At 44.2% G+C, this 21,040-nt stretch overlaps 1 protein-coding gene and 1 long non-coding RNA gene across 8 annotated transcripts in view; one reads left to right on the top strand and one right to left on the bottom strand.

The window, feature by feature from the left end:
- Positions 1-5,082: 5,082 nt before the first annotated feature.
- LOC137480926 (uncharacterized) lies at positions 5,083-12,022 on the bottom strand. Its single transcript, XR_011003176.1, has 2 exons — positions 10,326-12,022; positions 5,083-9,613 (listed from the first exon to the last, which is right to left on the bottom strand). It is a non-coding gene; the product is annotated as an uncharacterized lncRNA (long non-coding RNA).
- Positions 12,023-12,111: 89 nt separating this feature from the next.
- TMCC1 (transmembrane and coiled-coil domain family 1) overlaps positions 12,112-21,040 on the top strand; it is a 72,445-nt gene continuing 63,516 nt past the window's right edge. For 5 of the 7 annotated variants that reach the window (XM_068202397.1, XM_068202394.1, XM_068202389.1 and 2 more), the window contains exons 1-2: positions 12,112-12,233; positions 15,678-15,924. The gene's annotated coding sequence lies outside the window, so the exon portion shown is untranslated. Of the gene's footprint in view, positions 12,234-12,915; positions 12,989-15,677; positions 15,925-21,040 lie in introns of all 7 variants that reach the window. The other 2 variants (XM_068202393.1, XM_068202398.1) reach the window with 2 other exon arrangements.

Below are 21,040 nucleotides of genomic sequence, written 5' to 3'. Positions count from 1 at the left end.
GTTCCATGTGCCTCACTCTAGAACATCATCCTCTCAAAACTTAGATATTTCTATAGCAGCTTTTAAAATTAAAGAAGTGTATATCTTATTGTTGCTTTTGGCTGTTGTAAAAAGCTGTTCATTTGTACAAATTATTCTGTAAAGTGACCTAAAGCCTGGCTTTAAGGATGCAGCAAAAATGTGATTTACCCTTAACTTGTCTATGTTGATCTGCTAAGAAAGGGAAATGGGCCTGTGGCAGGACCACCTCAGCAAGGCAGATGTGTTTGTGCCTACCTATACACAACACCTAAGAACAGCTCTTCTACTGGAGGAGCATCCTGGAGTCAGATGTAGAGAGGGATTTTGAATAGGAATCTGGTTTAACTAACAAAGTTAACTTCTGGTACCAGTCATATCAGCTGATCTGGTTGAAATAGGTAACAGTTCAGGTATTGCTCCTTCTCCTCAGGTGTTCCTGTCTGCCTGTGATGATGAATGTGTGTTATGCTGCCTTTTACTAATGAACTGTTCCTGTCTTTTTTCCTAGTACCTTTGTCTTTCTTAATAGTTACTAAGTTATTTGGTCTACTCATTTTGTGAGGGCTTAAATTTGCTGACTGTGTTCATGCAGTAAGATTAGACATTTTATCTTTTTAACTACTGATTTTAAGAGTCTTGTAGCACAGCAACAGTGAAGATCACAATCCTGTTGTGGTAAGTACTGTGGTGAAGTAAAATCTGAAACTGTCTTCCCAAGAGAGTTGGAATGAAATCTAGATGTATATGCATACACCTCCGTGTGCACCTACACCTATCATACATATACACTTGCACCTGGAGGTGTATGAAATGATGAAGCGAGAGGGTGGAGTAATCATGGCAGTTGTGTTGGTCATAAATATGGTATTTCGAGAGTTTGGGTAGCTGTAAATCAGCATCAAGCTAATCAGGACCAGGTTACAGTTGATTTGTGAGCTCTGCTGCAGTGTTGCAAAAGGATGTGAAAGAAAGAAGAGAGTCATTTTATCCTGGCATGGATTTCCTTCCTTGTGTAAGAAAAGGCTTATAAGAAAGCTGTTCACTTGCCATTACCAGAAGGATGAAGACAAGTGCAGGTTTTGCTGTCTGATTCTAGCACAGGCCATTTATAGGAAGGTCTTAGCAAATATTAATGATACAATTTACTGTTTCTGGTATTGTTCATTAGTCCCACTGTGTCTGCAGGGCACATGGCTACAGGAATTTTTATTCCTGTCACTTGCAACCATTACTAATGATACCAGTGAAACTGGAAGCTCTTAGAATCCAAGCCTTCACTGTAGCAAATATATGGATTTGTGGCACCAGAGGTGTGTCTGGAAGTCAACTGGGAAGTGCTACTGCCTGTACTTGACTAACACAGAAGCCACCAGAGATCTGATATGTTGCCATGTGTGCATTGTGCAGAGCACAGTAGGCTGGGAGTCCTTTGGTGGATTGTGTGAATTACCTGGTTAATACGAGGGAAGCTCATGGAGTACTCAGTATAGAACTGCTCCCTTGCCCATCGTGGAGCTTGATGTGCAGCTGAAAGACTTGGAGGGGGAGGAAACTCTCCACAACCAGTTGCTCAAGACAATTTTCATATTGTACCATGAGCTACATAGCAACAATGACCTTTATCTAATTTGTACCTTTATAACTATCATAGTCATTGTAATAACGATAAACTCTTCCACAAGGGCTTAATAGGTTTGTTTACAAGTAAAGAGCATAAAGTGAGAATCAATAGATATTCAGATGCCATTTTGGGGATAGGGATTGTAATTATCAAACAAACACTAGACATTGTTCTTTATGGGGCAATAAAGGCACACATGGGGTCAGTGAGGTATCTGCTGAGACTAGGAGTATTGATTTTTAGAAATGGCTTCTGTGTTCTTCTCATGGATTTCTCTTCACATCAGTCCAGCTGGCAGACTCTATGCATCCCAAGGGAAGCCGAGTAAATGAACATGTAGCACTGGAGTAAAAGTTCCTTGAGTCATTTAACACCTGCTTCTACTGAGAAGACTGTGGGGCACAAAGTGTATATGCCTCTCAGGTTTTGTGTCATTCTCTTCCCCCGAGTGTTTTCAGCTGAGCCTGAACATGAACAAAGATACATTTAAAAGTAGCTGGAGAATGGTTTGCAGATGCAAACTACAGCATGTATGTTGCATTCTTATAAGCACCAAGCTGGGAGACCACATGGTTATTTGGTTAGAATGGAGTCTGAGAACTGAGCTGATTTTACTTCAGTCTCTTACATTGAATTGCTCTGTGATTGTCAGTAACTCAGTGAGGCAAAAATCCAACTGTAGTTAAAATCAGAGTCAGACTTTACATAGATGGTAACTGGAATTAGGTAAGCCCTTAAATATCTGAGTTTTGTGTTCCCTGTCCACAAATAAACTATAGTGATACAATACAGAGAGTTTTGATGCTTGTGGCATGCTTTAAAAGTCACAAATCATGACAAGAGAAGTAAAAATTGTAATTTATAGTTTGTTGGGGTTTTTCCTAGGGAGCAAGTAGACTTCACCAAGTCCAGTAGGCATGGCATGCAAATTTCAGTAAAGAAAATGGTGAATAGAAAACTTGTGTTTAATTGGAATCTGGTGAAGCTTTGGTGTGGTCAATTGTGACAAAACCACAACTGTATATCATACATATATTAAATATCAGGAACTTCACAGAATTCTTTCTACACACTGCTGATGCCTTTAATAAACAGTTTTCTCCTCCAGATTTCTTTCTTTCCTTGTTGAAGCTGCTATCAGATTTGAAATTTTCTATATTGACACCTAAACGGTGTGATGGAATTCTAGAATGCACTCCTGGAATGGCTGGTGATAGTCTTCCTTGAATGTGGTACAAGAGAATGCAGAGTTTGGAATTACTTCTAAAGGATGAAAAAAGGACATTAATAAAAGCATTCCTTTTGTTAAATTTCCTCTGTGATGATCTATAGGTACCCTAGTAAATGCTTACACATGTAGAAACTTTAACAAAAGTAAAGCAACTAGAAAAGGTAAAAAAACCCTCTTGGGAGTTGCTTTCAGACCTGCATTTCCATGAGTGATTCAGAGACCATCATGGAAAATGCAAAGTTAAAGCTTTCATAACATTATATTTTATAGCTTTTATTCAAAAATATGACCCAATATTTTGACATTTGAAATAGCTTATCAAGACAAAGAAGATGACAGATTGTTTTAAAAATACTTTCTGGATGATCCCAACAATAATCTGTGATTATTTTTGAGCTTCTTCTGTTTATGTTGAGTAAATGAAGCTTAGGTTTTATTGCTTGGGCAAATACTGAAAATGCCACAGATTGCCTGATAAGTAGGTAGTGCCTTTGATCACTAGCTGTACTTACAAACATATGATCATTGTCATTTGGATAACAAATTATCCCTAAGACAACACCAGGGTAATCCAATTGACCTTTCACAACTTTGTGCTTTTATTAAAAAACAGTAACTCCATCTTCACTAGAATCACTTTCAAATCTGGTTGGGGCCTGGTACAGAGCAAAGCAGTTTCATGGGATGGAAGAAGGCATGTACTAGTTTTCTTTACTTGAAGGTACATAGCATTGGTCAATACAGCCTGTAATGAGGAACTGGAAATCACTGCTAGGTGAATGCTAAGTTAAGGATAGCTCCATCTGTGAGTCTGTTACATAGTTCAGCTGGAACTGAACAGCTATATTAATTGTTTCAAATCTTTAGCTGAAGCTTGCTTCTATCAGCGATGGTCCAGCTGCTCTTTAGCACAGTGCAATGAAAAGAATCTGGAGACTTCAGCCTAGCAAATCACCCTATCCTTAGTTCTGAATGCCTCTCTGATGGGCAGGAGGAGCTCTGACCTATTTAAACACAAGATCATCACAGAATTCTGCAAAATGAAAAGTTCTGTACATCCCTTATAATTTCTGCATATGAGCACATCACCTCAGGTTCAGGATCTGACAGGTTTTCCAATAGTAAAAACATTTTTGAAGGCTCCTGCATCAAGACTGGCTAAGACCTTGCATAAATTGAAGAACAGAGATAATCTTGCAGAGATCCATTTAAGTGTTTACATTATGCATTTCTGTTTCCTGTCTCTAGTGTGAGATGGGTGCCTAACTCAGAAAAAAAAATTGTGTGCAAGAGTACCAAGAGAAAATGAAATTCTCTACTTAAAGTGCTAGAACACCAGTGTTGATGACAGGTAATGTGGATTTTGCCTTCTAGAAGCAAAACTTAGCATCCCTCTACAGGGCCTATAACTTTTCAGTTGCTGACACCCTGAAGCTTTACCTTGGTGTTAAATAGGACATTCCATACAGCATAGGTGTAAAATGGCATCAAATCCAGAGAGAAAAGTCTTGCAGGGAGCATTTTCTGACATGCAGGCTGCCTGGCACTGGCATTAACTCTGTCCCAGCCAGATGCAGTACAGCAGTGGTTGCAGAGGAGCTCTCAACTATACGTAAAAATGGCTCTGAGTTAGCTTGTTCTTTTCCTGGTTTGGATAAAGAAGCCAGTTTTGCCAGTCAAGACAGGTGCAATGTGCTCACTCTGTAGCAAACTTAAATTGCAAGGTTATTAAGTCCTTTTCAGCCTCAGGTAGCTACAGATGATTTAATTACAGGGTTAGTGATCTACAGTATTTGAGAGTTTGGGGACCTTATGAGGTAAAACAGTATCTGATTACAAGTAGATCATGGTTTATTTGGACTTCTGCTTCAGAATATGGACTCCAAGGTGTTATAGTCTGGACCTCCCTACTTAAACATTTAGCAGACTACAAATTCTGCAGACTACCAGTTTTGTTACCACTAACTTCTGTTCTTAGACTTCTCAGCTGCCTGGCAAATTGACAACACAAAATATTAAAACCAATGTAATGACAGTGAATGTGATGTTAAGTGATGTCATTTTCAAAGGGTTATCTTTCTCATTTAAACACAAAGAAAGTAGCCAGGTTTGCTCACATAGTTGTCTTGGTTGCTTTGGTCCTTTAAAGATCTGACAACATGTGGAACAGTGGTAGCTTCTAGGTACCAGTACTGTCCTCTTTTTCTGGCTGTGAGAGCAGAAGCAGAGCCCTAGTATAGCATGTGAATCAACTTCAACCCTTGAAATTGTATAGAGGTAGAGTAAGTTTGTGATTGTAGCAGAATTTTAAGTGCTATCTCCTAGGAACCCAACTGAAAAGATTAACTTAAATGAGTGATACTGTGTCATCTTACTTGATATTGCCAGAGGTTGCTAAAAGGTCTTTGCTTATTTAATGTTTATCTACTTCAGAAAATATATTAATGTCCAAGCCAGGTTAAAGAAACCTAGTCTGACTGTGAGAGTGGGGGTAGCAGCTGCAAAGGGGCCTCAGTCCCAGCTCAGGTGGTGCAAATGTGAATGCCAGAGTGGCTCCTGGATGGTCAGACAGGGAAGTTTCCTTAACACTGCTCAGAGGGTTGTACCTGCAGGTGCTGCTGTGCTGTTCACAGCCCAGTGAACCAAAGGGGAGCTATAGCCATCCTATTATCTTTAACTGGTATAAAGTAATATTGTCCTTGTGTTACTGAATCTTCAGCATCCAAATGATTATGGAAATTTTCCAACCAGATGTGTTTTCTCCAGGATCCTTGCAGATGTTTCTAATTAATGTGACTGTGCCTGAACAACTTTGTCTCAATTCTGTGGCAATTCTCCTGGTACTCAGGAGTGTAAGAGTTTAGGCTTGACTTGTTGAAACTTGTATTTTTCTTATTCCAGTAATATTAACACAAACCCTATAGCCTGTCTAGCAATGGGAACAGAGGACAAATAACAAACAGTTTGTGTTTTTAAAGAGACTTACATATCCAACTATGGAAAAACAATCAATGACCATTTAGGTGCTTCTGACTGAACAAGATGTCTTTAAATTAACTCTCACATCTCATATAAGACTTGGAAACAAGAACACTCTGACTTCCTAATTTAGCCACTGAAGAGCAAAGAAAGAAGTTTGAGTTGTTTGGCCAGGTGACATGTATGCTTCCACCAGGGGTCTTCAGCAGGGGAGCCTTTTTCCTTTGGGCATCTGTCACAGGGAAGAAACTGTCTTTAGGGGAGCAGAAAGACTGGGGAGAAAACTAAAATACTCAATTGGTGACCCTGAAATTAAGCAGCAGTTGGTGATAATCTTCTGATATTTTTCTTCATTCAAAGAACTCACTAGTTTTAGAACGAATTGGTGGTGCAAGGTTGGAGCACAGCCACCCAGCTGGAGGTACTGAGAGTAGAATTGGGGCAGCTGGTGTTAGACCAGTGTCATCTGTGTCACTGTAAACCATAATCAGATCTAATTGCGCACAATCACTGAAAAGACACTCTCATTCCTCTTTCTTCCTATCCACACTGCTCCAAATTCATGCTTGCATAAATTGTAGGGACTGCTCAGCCCCAGTTGATTTCATTCAGCATACTGATCAGACGTATCAAGGGTCAAAATTTGGCACAGAGCTAGACATTCCCATGACAAAGACTGAAATGATGCTCTGCTTTCATCCTGATGTAATAAGACCTGCTTCTCAGTGCAAGTATTTCTAGAATGGCAAAAAATTGTGCTGTTGATCTTTGCTTATTTTGTCAAGGGTGGGCATGATGTTATCTGCCTTTTTAGAAAGACCCGAATAAGCTGTATGTATTAATATTGGGAATTAAAAGACTCATTAATCTGCTACTTACCTGAGCCACAAAAGGGGACCTGCCAAGTTGTTCTCATAATTATCAAAAAGTTAGATCTTGTATGGAAATAAGAGCCAAAGTGATTAAAAATTCATTTGCAAAGGAAGCAAAGATTACAAACTTGTTTGTTTTCTCACACCTGCTCTCCACTTCGGCAGTACAATAAAGCAAGGCATAGTTAATGCACTTTTCCCCAAAATTATTAATGCACTATGGGGAATATGATCAGCTGAAGCTTTGGAGATCACACTGCCATTTGCCCAATTATACCTAATGACAACACATAATTCCAGCAAAATGTGTCTATTCTTTGGTAGGTTACATTTCCTTTCAGCCTTTTACTTATTGCTCCAGTAGTACCTCATGCAGAACAAACTTCTTTGTTGGCAAGTCATGTTTATGAGAACCGAAAAATCTTTTATGTTACATTTTTAACATCTGACCAAGTCAGTGAGAGGAAAAGCTTCTTGTATGGAGCATGACAAATTCTTGTGGTTTTTGCAAAACAAAGCAATAAGCCGAATGTCTGTATGGTTTGGGCTATACACATAATTAATGTTCTGTGTTCACTATTTTTTTGTGTACTTTCTGCTTTGATGTCATAAAGCATCTTAAACTTTGTCTGCATTACATAGCACTTAGAGTAAATGATTGCTTTAATCTTGTACTCCAAGTAGGTATATACTCAGTTCATTACAGAAAATGAGATGTTTGCTCAGCAAAGATGCAGCATCATGAAGCTCAAGGCATATTTACTTTTTTTTGTTATTGTTGTTCGGGTTTTTTTTGTTTGGGATTCTTTTTGGGATTTTTTTTTTTTGTGGAAGTGGAAGGGCTTGAAGAAAGCTGGTGAAATTATGTATCCCTGACTAAAACACTTAAAACATTTTTTTGTCTGCTGTGAGCATTCATGACAACAAGTACAAGCTGATGAGTAAGGGATTGGATTGGATTCTGATTGCTCTTACAAACTGTCTCTCTAGTTACTTTTTTAAAAGCTGTAAACTACAACAAAAGACAGTTATTTCAAATGCAGAACCATATCATGGTAGCTCACTACCATCATTCAGCACGCTCTAGTTGGATTACTGCTGTGGTCTTCAGACCCTTTGGAGTTTAGTCTGTAAAATTTTCAACCTCATCATGATTGCTGCCCTTCCTTCCAGCATTTCTCCTGAAGTTCTCTCTTGTATGCTGACCTCCTTCTTGTAAGAACCTCCAGTTTTGTTCTCACAAAAGTTCTTACCAGTAAATTGAGTTGGGGGAGTATACACAGGCTTTGTATTTCCCTTGTAAGCCTGAAAGCACTGAGTCTGAGAAATGCAGCTGAGTGCACTGGTCACTTGCTTGAATCCATTTTGTCTCCCCCACAGCCTTCATTTTCTATATGCATCCTCAGAAAGATGGTAAACCTGGCAGTTTTTACTTACAGGAAAACATGTTTTTTCTCTCCCAGTGTATGAAAACTGGGAATTTATAATTCAATGTCACAAAGAGAGAAACTCATTATGCTGCCAAATCATTCCTCCCAAGCTGAGTATTGATCCTTTGTTCTTAAGTAACCCTGCAGTTAATCATAATCATTCTGAGACATCTCATTCCAGTGACTGGATCAATAATGTCTTTGATGGTGTCCTGCAGTGTTTTCCTGTCATTCCTCGGGACCTCTCTGTCACCTACTGTTCTTCCAGATCCCAGTGCAATAACCTGCTGCAGTGGTGAGAATGCTGTCAGCCCCTTCCCACTCACATAGGACTCAGCCAGGAGGATATGGATGAGAGTATTTGTAATCAATGTCCATGTGAACTCCACACTCTCCCTCACACAGAGGCTGGCAGATTCCCCCCCTAAGTCACAGCAGTCAGACCTAATGCCCATAGGATGATTGTCATGAGCCTGCCTTTGGGCAGAAATACAGAAAAATATCCAAGTTCCCCTTCTCATCCAGAGGCTGAGTAAACGTGCCATAGAGCAGTGAGTCCAGGGGCTCACCAAGGGAAGCAGGACCAGGAGGTGAGCGGCCACAAGGCAGGTAGAGCAGGGGCCTCCCAGTGCGGCACCTGAGGGCACACCTGTGTGCAGGGGACAGGGCAGCACTGGCAATGGCAGCCAGAGCCCACCAGAGCATAAGGGCAGTTTGTGGTGACAAGGTCCAGCCATGACATCAGTCCATGGGTCAGGATCACATCTAGTGGCAGTAACCAGGGTCACATGGTCAAGTGATTGCCAGGCAGGTCCGTAGAGTCAAGACAGTTGATCTGGGCTTGGTAGACCTGGCCACAGCCTCTGGGCCTCTCCTGTTGATCCCGCTCAGGTGCTAGGGGAGGCCTGGCCTTTGGAGACCGCTGCCTTGCCAGCTGTGCTATGGTGTTTGGCTCCTAGCTCTCCATACTCTATTGAGTAGCCAGCCCTTGCTGTGCCCTTTTTTTACCCTTTCTCTCCTTCTCCCATTGTAAAACATGCAGCTTAGGGATGGGAAGAAATCTGAGCAGTCAGACAATTTTAAAGATGGAGTTGCAAAACAGAATAGTGCTGTGTCACCTGCTTACCCAGAATTAGATGTGCTACTCTTAAATAATTTCTGAATCTTTCTGATAGACAAAGCTGGTTGCATGTTTGTTACACAGAAGCCCTGGTCACTCAAAAATTGCCAAGCAATGGTGTGGGTTTTCTATGGGGCTTCTTAAGTTTCTCAGGGATGTGGTTTCTTCTTTTTATACTACTTTGGTGACACAAATCCCATATAGTTCAGATGTAGTTATAGAGAAACCAACTATATGTGCTGTAAGTTTCTGTAAGATCTAGTATAACTGTATCCTCATGAAAACTTTTAAGTGCTGATGCCTCCCATCAATTTCAATGGTTTCATCCCACTTACACAGCTGGAGAGTAAGAAACATTTGTATTTGCCTTAGAAGTGTAAACACGCAAGTCTGTAATGGTATTGCAGTAAAAAGCTTTATACAAATTATAACTAAAATTTTAAAATACACCTTGCCCCATACTCTCTTAGTCTTCTTCACCTGAAAGCAAAGGTGCATTCTTAGATCATAGCTGGGAACCTTCAAGACATAGGCCACAATTAGATTTTGTTCTGACAGAAGGATGTCAGGTGGGAATTTGTTCTCTTGGCTGCATTATAAGCCAACAGTCTTCCTATGGTTGTAAAGTACCTCTACTAAACTCAGAGGAAAAATTTGAAGGTATGCTTTAAAATAATTGCAAGTGAATTTCTAGTATATTACTTGCCTGCAAGTCAAGAACTGAGCTTGGCCTAACAGGTTCCCACACTTTGTTCTTATGATGTGATTTTACTCCAAGCTTAATTCCACACTGGTTAGTTAATTAAGTATGTCAAAGGTTATTTTAGGTTAATGCACTAGGATTGAACTACATAATATTGCATAGCCTTTTTGCAGCAGTCTGAATAGAAGACAGTTAAGGGCTTTAAAATATGGTGCATAACTAGATGCTGTAAACTGACCAAGGTTCAAAATGGGATGGACATCTTTTTAAATTTGTAGAATTTAATTTTAATCCTGGATTTAAATATTCCAAATTCAGATGTTGTCATCCAGATCTCAAGTCAATGACCTGAATTCATCATAAAGTCCAGCATCAGTTGTTCACCTCGGGCTATCCCTCGGTTGCCCGATATTCTGTACTTTGGGGCACACAGTGCATAATGCAGTTCTTCAGCCAGTCTTACTCTCTCGTTCTCTCTCATATACACAGTTAAAATGGAAGACAGGGAAGAAGTGGAAAACAAGGACCTCCTGCACTCTTGCACTTTTTTTTCCCAGCCTGATTTGTGCCTCTAGGAAGACTGTGAAATTCAGGTCACACAGTACTGCCAAAGGTGAGCCTACCCCAGCAGTCTGTTGAAAATGGAGAGAATATGCTCAGTCTGTTCCCTGAACCAGCTCATTTGGCCTGAATAAGTCAAAGGCCTGCAGTTTCCACATTTCATTTGTATCCCATCATTTTAGTGGATAGAAAGTTCTTAGGTATTTCAACTGCAGTTTGCAAATAACTTTGTAAGGAAAAAAATGCAGAAATATATTTGTGAATTTATAATAGTCAGATTTGATTAATGATTTCAAACAGACCTGAATCTGTGTTTCCCAAATCCATCTTAGCACTACATTGGTTTGAATAAAACTTGTGTTGAGGTGAAGTGCAGGTTACGGGTCAGTAGTAAACAGTAAAGGGCCAGTATGAAAGTCTAGCCCAGACAATGGATATGAAACAGGTATTTCAGCCCTAATGTGAGAGTGCCCTGTCCCTGGAGCTATCGGTATGTGCGGTCTGCCTGAGTGTGTGTCCGTAACACCTACCGCCGGTGCCACTCAGTTGCACTTCGGTCCCAGCTCAGTCCCAGGTCAATCCTAGGTCAGTCCCAGCCCAGTCCCTGCCCGGTCCCAGCTCAGAGTCCCAGGTCGGTCCCAGCCTGGTCCCAGGTCAGTCCCAGCCTGGTCCCAGGTCGGTCCCAGCCTGGTCCCAGGTCGGTCCCAGCCTGGTCCCAGCTCAGAGTCCCAGCTCGGTCCTAGGTCAGTCCCAGCCTGGTCCCAGGTCAGTCCCAGCCTGGTCCCAGGTCGGTCCCAGCCTGGTCCCAGGTCGGTCCCAGCCTGGTCCCAGCTCAGAGTCCCAGCTCGGTCCTAGGTCAGTCCCAGCCTGGTCCCAGGTCGGTCCCAGCTCGGTCCCAGGTCGGTTCCAGCCTGGTCCCAGGTCGGTCCCAGGTCAGTTCCAGCCTGGTCCCAGGTCGGTCCCAGGTCAGTTCCAGCCTGGTCCCAGGTCGGTCCCAGGTCAGTTCCAGCCTGGTCCCAGGTCGGTCCCAGGTCAGTTCCAGCCTGGTCCCAGGTCGGTCCCAGGTCAGTTCCAGCCTGGTCCCAGGTCAGTCCCAGCCTGGTCCCAGGTCAGTCCCACCTCGGTCCCAGGTCGGTCCCTGTCCCGCTCACCTGGCTGGGGCGCTGCTGCCCTCTGCCGGACGGCCCTGCCACCGCAGGGTGGGGTCTCCGCCCGGCGTGTCCCCCGTGCCCCACTGCCCTGTGCTCAGCCCACGCGAGCGCAGCCCACACGCGTGTGACACGTCTACCCTCGGGGCTGACTGCTGGGCACCCCCGGGGGTTACGCAGTGCGAGGTGCGGGTGCCCATGGGCAGTTGTGGGGTGCACGGCCCGCTGAAGTGGGATCTGGTGAGCCCAGGTGCCACGAGGCGCCGACAGTGCAGGGTAGAAGAAGGAGATTGCGCGGGCCGCGCACAGGCGAGCGGCAGCGGGAACGGGAACGGACGTAACCCCGCCCGGCCCGCACGTGACCGCGGCAGCGTGGCTCAGGGCGGGGCCTCAGTGCGCAGGCGCCGTGGGGAGGGCGTACCCTTCCTCAGGGCCTGCCCCCGCAGGTGACGCCACCGCGCGCGCCCGGCCCCACCTCTCGCGCGACGTCACGCGGCCGGGCCGGGCGGTGGCGGCGTGCGGGGATGGAGCGGCCGCCGCTCGGCCGGTGAGTGACCGACGGACCGCGAGAGCGGGAACGGGATCGGGAACGGGGCGGGAGAACACCCGGAACCGAGGGACGACGCGTGGGGACCCCGCCCGACCGGCCCCGTGTGCGCCCATCGCGAGCGCCTCACCCACCCCCAGAGCCGCCACTCGGCCGCGCTGTCTCTCGCCGCCCCGCTCCTGCGGCCGGTTTAGGACTCTCTGGCCGAGTCGCGGCCCCGCCGGCCCGCTCGCCCCGTTCCGGGCCGTCGTCCGGGACGCAGGGCCCGGCCTTTGCGGGGCGATGTCTGGCCCGGCGGTGGCGAGCGGCGCCCTGCCGTGGCCCCCGCGATCGCCCCGATCCCCGCGGCCCCCGCAGTCCCCCCGGGCCCTCCCGGGGCGGCTGCACGCACGTGTGGCCGGTGCTGGGGGCTCGTGAGGCACCGCCTCGGCCCTCGCGCTGGTTTGGGGCGGCCTAAGGCGTGTGTTCGCTTCGCCGATTCCTGCTCGCCTTGGCTGTCTTCGATGAGATGGTTAAGACACGAATTATTTCATGGCAAGCTCAGAATTTGCTGGCTTAAAAGCAGATTGTCAGTGACAGGCCTTTAAAGTAAAGAGCTTAAGGGGTAAAGCAGCTGCTTCGAAGCTTTATGAGTGCCAAAATTCATGAGACTTGAAGCTGACACTGTGTGACTTGTCTGCAGCTGTTGTCACTGGAGACGCAGAAGTACCTGGTGTGCATTAGTGACAAATGCGGTGGCCAGCAAAACTCCCATGGTGGGTGGAGGCATTGCTTTCACTAAAAAACTCTGTCAATAGGGAAACTTCATGAGGCTTCTTGGTGGGTAGGAGGTGTAAAGGTCTGAACTGAAGGCACAAAGATCTGAGTGGAAGGTTAGGGGAGGAGGAGACAGAAGAGGGTAATGTAACTCCCGCTGCATCAGTAAACAGTGTCCATCATCCACAAACCTTAAAATGAGGTGTTTCTGCAGGTTAGAAGGCCTTAGTAACAGTCCAGGCTACCGGTGTGGTCACTGAAGTAGTGATGCGTTGTCCTGAGCCAGTGCCACTGGGTTCTCCTGCGGTCAGGGAGCAAGTGCTGCTGTCCCTGATGCTCATCACTGACTCTGTCTTACTCAAGATTAACATGTGGCAGGTGACTCCATTTTTGGTTATGATCCTTCTCTTAGGGTAAATTCCTGGTCCATCTGGAAGTGTGTAGAGGCAAGGCCCGGTGAGTAAGTATACTCACTGAAGGGCTGTTTTTGTCTTGGTTCTGGGGGGGGGAATCTTCCCTCTCTTGTCTGGGGACGGTGGGGCTCCCCAGCTTGCAGGGCATGCGCTGCTCAGCAGCTCTGCAGCCACACAGGGTTCTGGCACCAAATGAACAAGTTTGTTGGAGCTTTGTATCCACTGTTCTGCTGCCTGATAAACCCACCCAGCTGGTCTGGAAGCTATCCAAAATATGGAAGTAAACTGAAGACAGAGGAAGATCTACTTTATGTGGAATTTGCTTTAGAAAGAAATTGGAACTTCAGGTTTCTATAAAGTTTGGGGTTTCCCTCCTCCATTTACCACATAAAAGCTGCTGAGTTTGGTTTTCTAAGCAGTTCTGTGTCATAGTTTGGGCTGTCTTGCATCTTATTTAATCATAGCTGAAGTTCCTGTAATTAAAATGTATGTCTAATTCAGATACAAAATAGAAATCATTGGAAGTCTACAGATTTTGTTTCCATGTGTTTAGAGAGGTGCATTCTGCAGGAAATGGGTTGTATCTAGTGAGTCAGCTCCTCCATTGCTTGGGTGAATGGCCTGTGCCTGACTGTGAGCCGGCAGCTGTGGCTGCTCTGGAGTCAGGCAAACCTCGTGTTAGTGTTTTCTCAGTTCTTCTGAGAATTGTTTTGAACCATTCAGAAAGACTTGGTGTGATAATATCTTGGGCTTGGTTTCTAGGAATTTTTGCTTAGAGCTTTGGAGTAGGAGTCTTCCCTCTCCACTGGCTTCCCCAGCGTGCTAACTGGTGTGGCGTGTTCTCCTCAGGTGGTTCTGTAGCTGTCTGCCAGTGAGAGCTGGGCTTTAGCACCTGAGTTCACTGAGTGCCAGGTGTTTCTTAGGTGAGCTGGCCGGTTGGCTGCCTCTTGATAGACCTGGAGTCTCCTCACCCCTGAAATAAAGGGAGTGGTTTTTGCTAAGTCCTGATGAAGGCTGGTTGCTGTGGCACACTGAATGCTGCTTGGCACAGAGGTCGTGCGCTGTCCGTGAGGGCTGGAGCTCATGGGGACTTGAGCTCTCTGGGGCCAGGGTGGGCTCTCAATAGCAAGACTTGTAAAAATGGTGTGTAGGCAATGAACTCTGGGTGGCCCAGGTGACATCCAGAGGTCCCTTCCAAGGTTAGCAAATCTGTGAACTCAGCACAATGTTTCCTAGAGGATAAACTGGCATCTCTGGAAAGAGTGAAGATGGCTGAATGAAATGGAATGTGAAGGTGGCAATCTAGATGTGCGTTGTCTGCACTTCTAGAAACTCAGTATTCTGCTGTGATTAAATACTTAACTCCCCAAAGCAGTTGAGACCCTGGATATTGTTACAGCACAATGAGCTGATTCTTTGGGCTTGATTTAAGCTCCAAATTCTCAAAATTGTTCTTCCAGCCAAGCTGTTAAGGAAAAAGGAAAGACGGAAACAAGCAATTGTGTGGAATTAAATATATTTTTGCAAAAAGCAATGTCTTCATACTTTCAGAAGCATTTTATGGTAATGCAGATCTAGTTGACCCTTTTTATTTATAGAGAAGAATCCTACTCATGTCCCAAAAATACAAAAGACTTCTGTCAAAATAAGATTGAGAACTTTGATTTGGAAGCTAGATCTGACACACCATGTGAAATGCAAACACAGAACAGGAGGTCTCTGCCCCAAAAACATTTACATTTTATTAACTTAAATCCAAACCTGAGAAGTTCAGAAGTTTGCCAACACTCCTGAACATTTATGCCATGCAGATACCCCCCAAGTATGTACTTCATGTGCATGCTGTGTTGGAGCTTCCATCACGCTCTGTGTTGGTTCTTGTTTTGGACAGTGGCTTAATTCTTTAGTCTGACACTGGTCACACAAGCACTCCTGTGGCGAAATTCCCAGTGAACATCAAGGCATTTGGTCAGCTGGGAAGGTCTGAGTCAGGGCAATCTGTCATGTGGTATAGTGTTGCATGCTGTGATATGATCAAACTTTATTTGAATGCCTAGAGGATTTCCCTCCTTGAGATAATTTATTAGCTTAAAGTAGCCAGAGTATGAGGAAACTTCAGAGGCTGCTTCTGATTTTAAATACATCAAAGCTAGCAGAAACCCAGTATTTCAAATGAGTTTATTCTTTTCTCTGAAGGGGACTCTGAATATGTGTGCTGTTTTATTGTTTATCAGGTATTAATGGTGTTTCTTATTGTGCTTGTTAATTTTGGCAGGTCTTTCTCCTCTACAAAGAAGCTTTGTTGACAAGATTTACTCTGAAAATGACCTACAGTACTGACTGCAGATGTCTGCAAATGTAGAAGCTGATAAATCCTATCTTCTTCCCTCCCCTGACTTTCCTGTTTCCTCTGGAATTTATACTTCTAAACTTTTTTAAAGTTAGACATCTGTTGATGGCATTTGGATTACAACTGTGAGCATACCTATGCAAAGAGACAAGCTACCCTGAATACTTTTGAGGTATGTATGCCTGCTATGGCTTAGAACACATGGAAGGGGAAGGCCATCTGATTAGGGCAAAGAGAGCTCTTGTTGTACTTAGTCTAGATTTAGGCTGTTGTGCACTGTTTTGCATGGTTTTAGCAGCAGAATATACGTGTACACAGTGAGGCTGTAGGAGCACCAGAATATCCAGCTGGCATTGTATGGAGGGTGACCTTGGTTAAACCTGCTGTGGGAGTACTTAAAAGATTGTCTTGAGAAAATCTGTATCCACTGCTCACCCATTCATTTCCTAAATCCCACCATGGTTTGCAGAAATTTTCTTCTTCGAAGTATGTGACAGACATGCAGTAGTCATTGAAATGCACCTGGGAGGCCATGGTGGTTGCTCTGTTTGCTCTCACATGAAGTTACAGAGTACTTGCCTTGATTTTGGAAGCATCTGGAATAAAGGTTAGGAAAGAAGGATATTTTGCTTGCTTTCTTGTGCACAGGTGCTGGCACAGTGCTGTCTGGTCCCAGAAAGGAGCAGTCTTGTTAGACAATATGCCTGTGACGTACAAGAGTAGCAGAGCTGGGTGGGATTTGCCTTGTTGCTGTGTAGGTTTGTCCCATCCAGGTAACAAAAGATGGACAGCCTTGGCTGTTTCCGCAGCATAGAAAGTAGCCGGCATGCACAGTTTTATTTTCCTGGAGGCTTTTAGTTGTCTATACGTATTCTAAGCCTGGAATGAGGAAGCTGGCTAACTGCCTCTGTATGGGCTTAGAGGAGGCTGGTGTACACTGTTAACATCTTTTACTTCTGTAAACTACTTGGACATGTTATCCCTTCTGTGACGTAGATGCCAACGTTCCAGAGCAGTGGTGGTCTTGTCAGTTCATGGTGGGTTACAGTGAAAGGCAGCCAAACACACACCTCTGTGGCTTCGAGAAGAGACATTCATTAGTGGGTTTAGTTCAAAAAGGAAAATTAATTGTGCTGAAAGTAGCTACCTGACTGAATCATTCATCATGCCACACTGCCGTACAGGATGTATTTAGCAGACAACACAGACACTTTTGTTGATAAGCTCCAGTGGTTCAGACTGAAATGATACTGGAGGGACACAAAACTGACCTACCTCCCTGTCTGACTTAAACCAGCCTGATGGTGTTCCTGTAACAGGAGGGCAGAATGGGCCATGTTGCAGTGCAGGTGTGAACTGTGATGGGCAGCAAAGTGCAGTAGTTGGGAAGGGGATCCCTTACATGCGCTGAAGGAACTCCTCCATCATTCACCTGCAAGCAGAGCTGGGGCCAGGGATTGGCCTCTTGGTGAGATTCTGTGTTAGGAGTGGGCAGAAGTTGGTGCAGCACACTTTAAATGTGCTCCTCAGTCTGCCTGGGCAGTGTTGTTTGGCTGTGGCAGTGTGCAAAACTAGCATTGGGCAGAAAGGAGGAGCATTGTTTCTGTAAGCTGCTTTCATGGAAGCTGTAGGAACACACCAAGAGTGGTTTGCTGAGCTGCTCATTGCCACCTTAGTGGTGCTTTATGCAGTGTACCAGGGATGTGGATTCTGTAACCCAACTTGGTGCATTTTTTTGATTGTATATAAGTAAGTTATGATCTCTGTAATCCTATCAATTAATGGTGCACATTTCCCAAAAAAGCTGCCATTCTGTGAAAATAGAACAATTCCTGCAGTATCTCTAAATACCTGTAAGAATACATAGATTGCATCTCTGTGAGTGTATATTCCTAAACAGAATATTAGTCTTTATTTCCGTAACTGTAAGATAATGTTGAACTACCTTTGTAAAACATTAAGTTTCATGAAAAACATAAGTGCAGTTTAATTATTCAAACTCATATAACTAATATAAGTGAATTACTACAATGTTGGGTGACAAGGAGATTGAGTATAAGATAAAGTTTTCTTTTGATGTAAAGAAGTAGTCTGAAAGGTGAAATTGTGTACATTAGAGAACATTGCATTAAAACTGTTCTACAGGGTGTCTAAAAAGTTCAAAGAGCATTAAAGGGCACTGAAGTGTTGAGATCAATGGTACTGCTGTTGATTCAGCTGGTGGGATGGGTTATGACAGGAAGTTTGCAGATACCTACTTCCAGTTTCTTCAGGCATAAATTTGGTGAATTTCAGTATATTTTGGATTTGTGTGACCTGATGATGTCCTTAACAAATCCCATAGTAGCCTTTCGTTACGGAAGCCGTTGACTATTATTTTCCTGGAAGCCAGTTGCCATGGTGATTACCTGAGGGCAAATAAATGTGTTTTTCATGGTTCCCAGTTATACTAGTTTTGAGCAAAAGGACCGTGGCTTTTTCTGGGATCACCGGAAGTGCTGCACCCATAGCTCTCCATGTTTGTAAATCGCTGCCTGCTGAACAAGCATCTCATGCTTTAGTGGGTCACAGTCATAAGGGTTAGTGTCACTTGTCTGTGAGAAGCAGTGAGTGTCCTTGCTGTGATCCTGAGGTTGAATAGCAGTTAAAATGGGAGAAATGAACACAGAGTGACTTTGGGTCAGAATCTGACTTTGGGTCAGACTGAACTTAGCCCATTCAGGCCAGTGATGGCTGACAGACTAGTAAGGCAAAAGCTCTGTTGGTGAAAGCCAGTCACTCCAAGGTGCGTGGGGCTGTGGTCCTTCCCTGTGCTGGCTTTCAGCTGGGGTAGCCTCTAGCTTTGTTTGCTACTGAATGCTTTGTGGAGGAAGATATTCTGTATATGTGATCCTTTGCATAACAGAAGAATTTGGATAGTGAGCATTGGATACCTGTGAGAAGTTTGACTGCCTGGGCTGCAGAGCATCCTGTGGTAAGAGGAGCAGAGGGGGAGGCTGTATCAGTGTCTGCTTGCTGCTCTGCAGAGCAATTCCTGTACTGGTCATACTTTTGCTGTGGGAGTTAGTTCTCAGCTGGTTTGTTGTGCTGAAAGTTTTGGTTCTGGTTTACTGATGTCTTTTAAATGCTTCTGGTGTAATTCCAGTCTGTGGGAGAAGTACAGGGTCCAGTACTGTACAGTCTTTTTATTACTATATTAATAGGGCCAGGTGAAGAATTTTGTAGGTGATGCAAGATGGAAGTTGATAGACCTGATGATAGTACTGCCATTCAGAGGCACCTGGATAGGCTTGAGGAATAGGCAGACAGGAACCTCACGAGGTTCAATAAAGGGAAAGAGGAAGCTCTGCACTGGGGGAGGACCCACCCCGTGTAGCTGGTGTTCTGTAACCACGCATGTACCTGTACTGGGGGCCTGACCAACTGCAAAGCTGCTCTGCAGCTAGCAAATGGGGTGTTCTGGCAGAAACCCAAGTTGAACAAGGGCTCTGTAAGGAGCCATTAACTTGGGTCTTGGTTTTGACTCTGATTATAACCCTGCACCTTCTCAGTGGTAGCTGAAATTCAGCCTTATTTCAAATAAGACTGCTCTCTTCTTGTGCTGCTTTGGGTAAAGATTTGTGGATTTTTTGATGTGGACTCTACCATGAATGTAGGAGGAAACATTCTGATTTTGGCTGAGGTTTTAAATGCATGACTACTTGTTTCCTATTAGCAACAAAGTAGTCAAGCCCAATCGCTTTGTACCAAGTTAATGCCTCTGTGCAGCTGGATGTGGAGGTGGATATTGAAGAGAAGCATATTTGTGAGTGGCTGCTTTGCTGTGCTGTGTTTGTGCAGTTTGTGTCTGTGTCTCTAAAATGCATGATAAGAGCTAATAGAAGAAAAGGATCATAGATATGCATCAGTATTTTTATTGCAGAAGTCCAAAAAGTGAGCAAAGTGGGGAATTCACAAGTCTGTGTGGTAGCAGTTGATGGATGCTGCTCTGAGGGGATAGGGAGTTGTGGCTGTGCTGGGCTGGTTCCTTGGCACCTGAAAAGAGGCCTGGCAGCATGTCTGTGTGCTGCAGGGCAGGTGCCCATGGCCCTGCTCACACAGATACATGGGCCAGGCTGGTGCTGTTCCTACCCATTAGAGTACATAGGAATGAAGTTCCTTGTTCCTTGTCTCAGGCTCTGCTTGAGCCTAAGTGGGACTGGGAGAAGTGGCTGTAATGAGTCAAGTCAAAAACATCTTATGCATGTTTCCTGTTTCTGTTGACTGCTGATAGCAGGTTTTTAACACTGAGATCAGGTAAGAAGGTGTGGGTGGGGGTAGTCTTTTACTGATGGGTCCTCCCAGCCTCCTGCAAATGCTGACTGAAGGACTTCAAGCAGTGTCTGATGGGCAACATGAACATCTTGTTTGTAGTCCTGCAGGGAGGAATGTACTAATGCTTGATTAGAAAATGCCATGTAAACAAACTGTCCCCAGATTAAGACCACTACTATTATACTAATACAATTTTTTTAAGAGTTGCACTTAAGTAAAAGCTCCCTAGACTAGCAGTTTTGAAGAAGGATCAGGAGGGAGAGTTTTCTTCTGAAGAGCAAGATGAAGCTGTCAGTGGTTGAGCAACATCAACAGTCAGAGCATTAGCGATGGCTATTGACTTCTGGTCAGAATTTCTGTCTTGCCAGATTTGTGTCACGTTTTAAACAATACTGGTAGAAAGAGCTGGTTTTGAGTCATCAGGGGAGGTATTTTACCACTCTGTGCGAGGTTAGTTCTACTTTCTTCTTTCACGAGTCATTGTAAATATGATACTTTCCAAAATTCAGGGCTAAAAGCACATGTTAAAATCACACATAGTGTGGGGTGTGGGTTGATGGTAGATGATATCTTTCTTTACAAGCCTGCTAATTTAACTTGTTTTAACCTCCTTACAACTGCAAGCCTGGAATAAACCTCTCTTTTAGAACTAGAGATGCTAAATCTTGCCAGCTTCTCTGCTGGCATTATCACGTAATCCTGCTAGGAGTTAAAATGAGAGGCCATCTCTTCTTTTCTTTGTATTACTAGCATACTTAGAAATCCCTCTTTAATGCCAGAAATAGGTGTAGGATAAGCTTTTGTCTTCCCTTGGAAGTGGAATGAAAATACCTGTCTTTCCACTTTATGGTTCTCTTGTTCCTGACATTTGAGTCAGCTTTGACACACAGAAAATGGCAGTGTCTCTTGGCAGACAGGCTATGAAGAGATAAGAGCAGCTTTGATCTCTCCCCTCCACCCCTTCCTCTCCTGAA

This window comes from Anomalospiza imberbis, chromosome 11, assembly GCF_031753505.1.
Source record: "Anomalospiza imberbis isolate Cuckoo-Finch-1a 21T00152 chromosome 11, ASM3175350v1, whole genome shotgun sequence".
Lineage (NCBI taxonomy): Eukaryota > Metazoa > Chordata > Aves > Passeriformes > Viduidae > Anomalospiza > Anomalospiza imberbis.
This window is presented reverse-complemented; position numbering and strand designations above follow the sequence as displayed.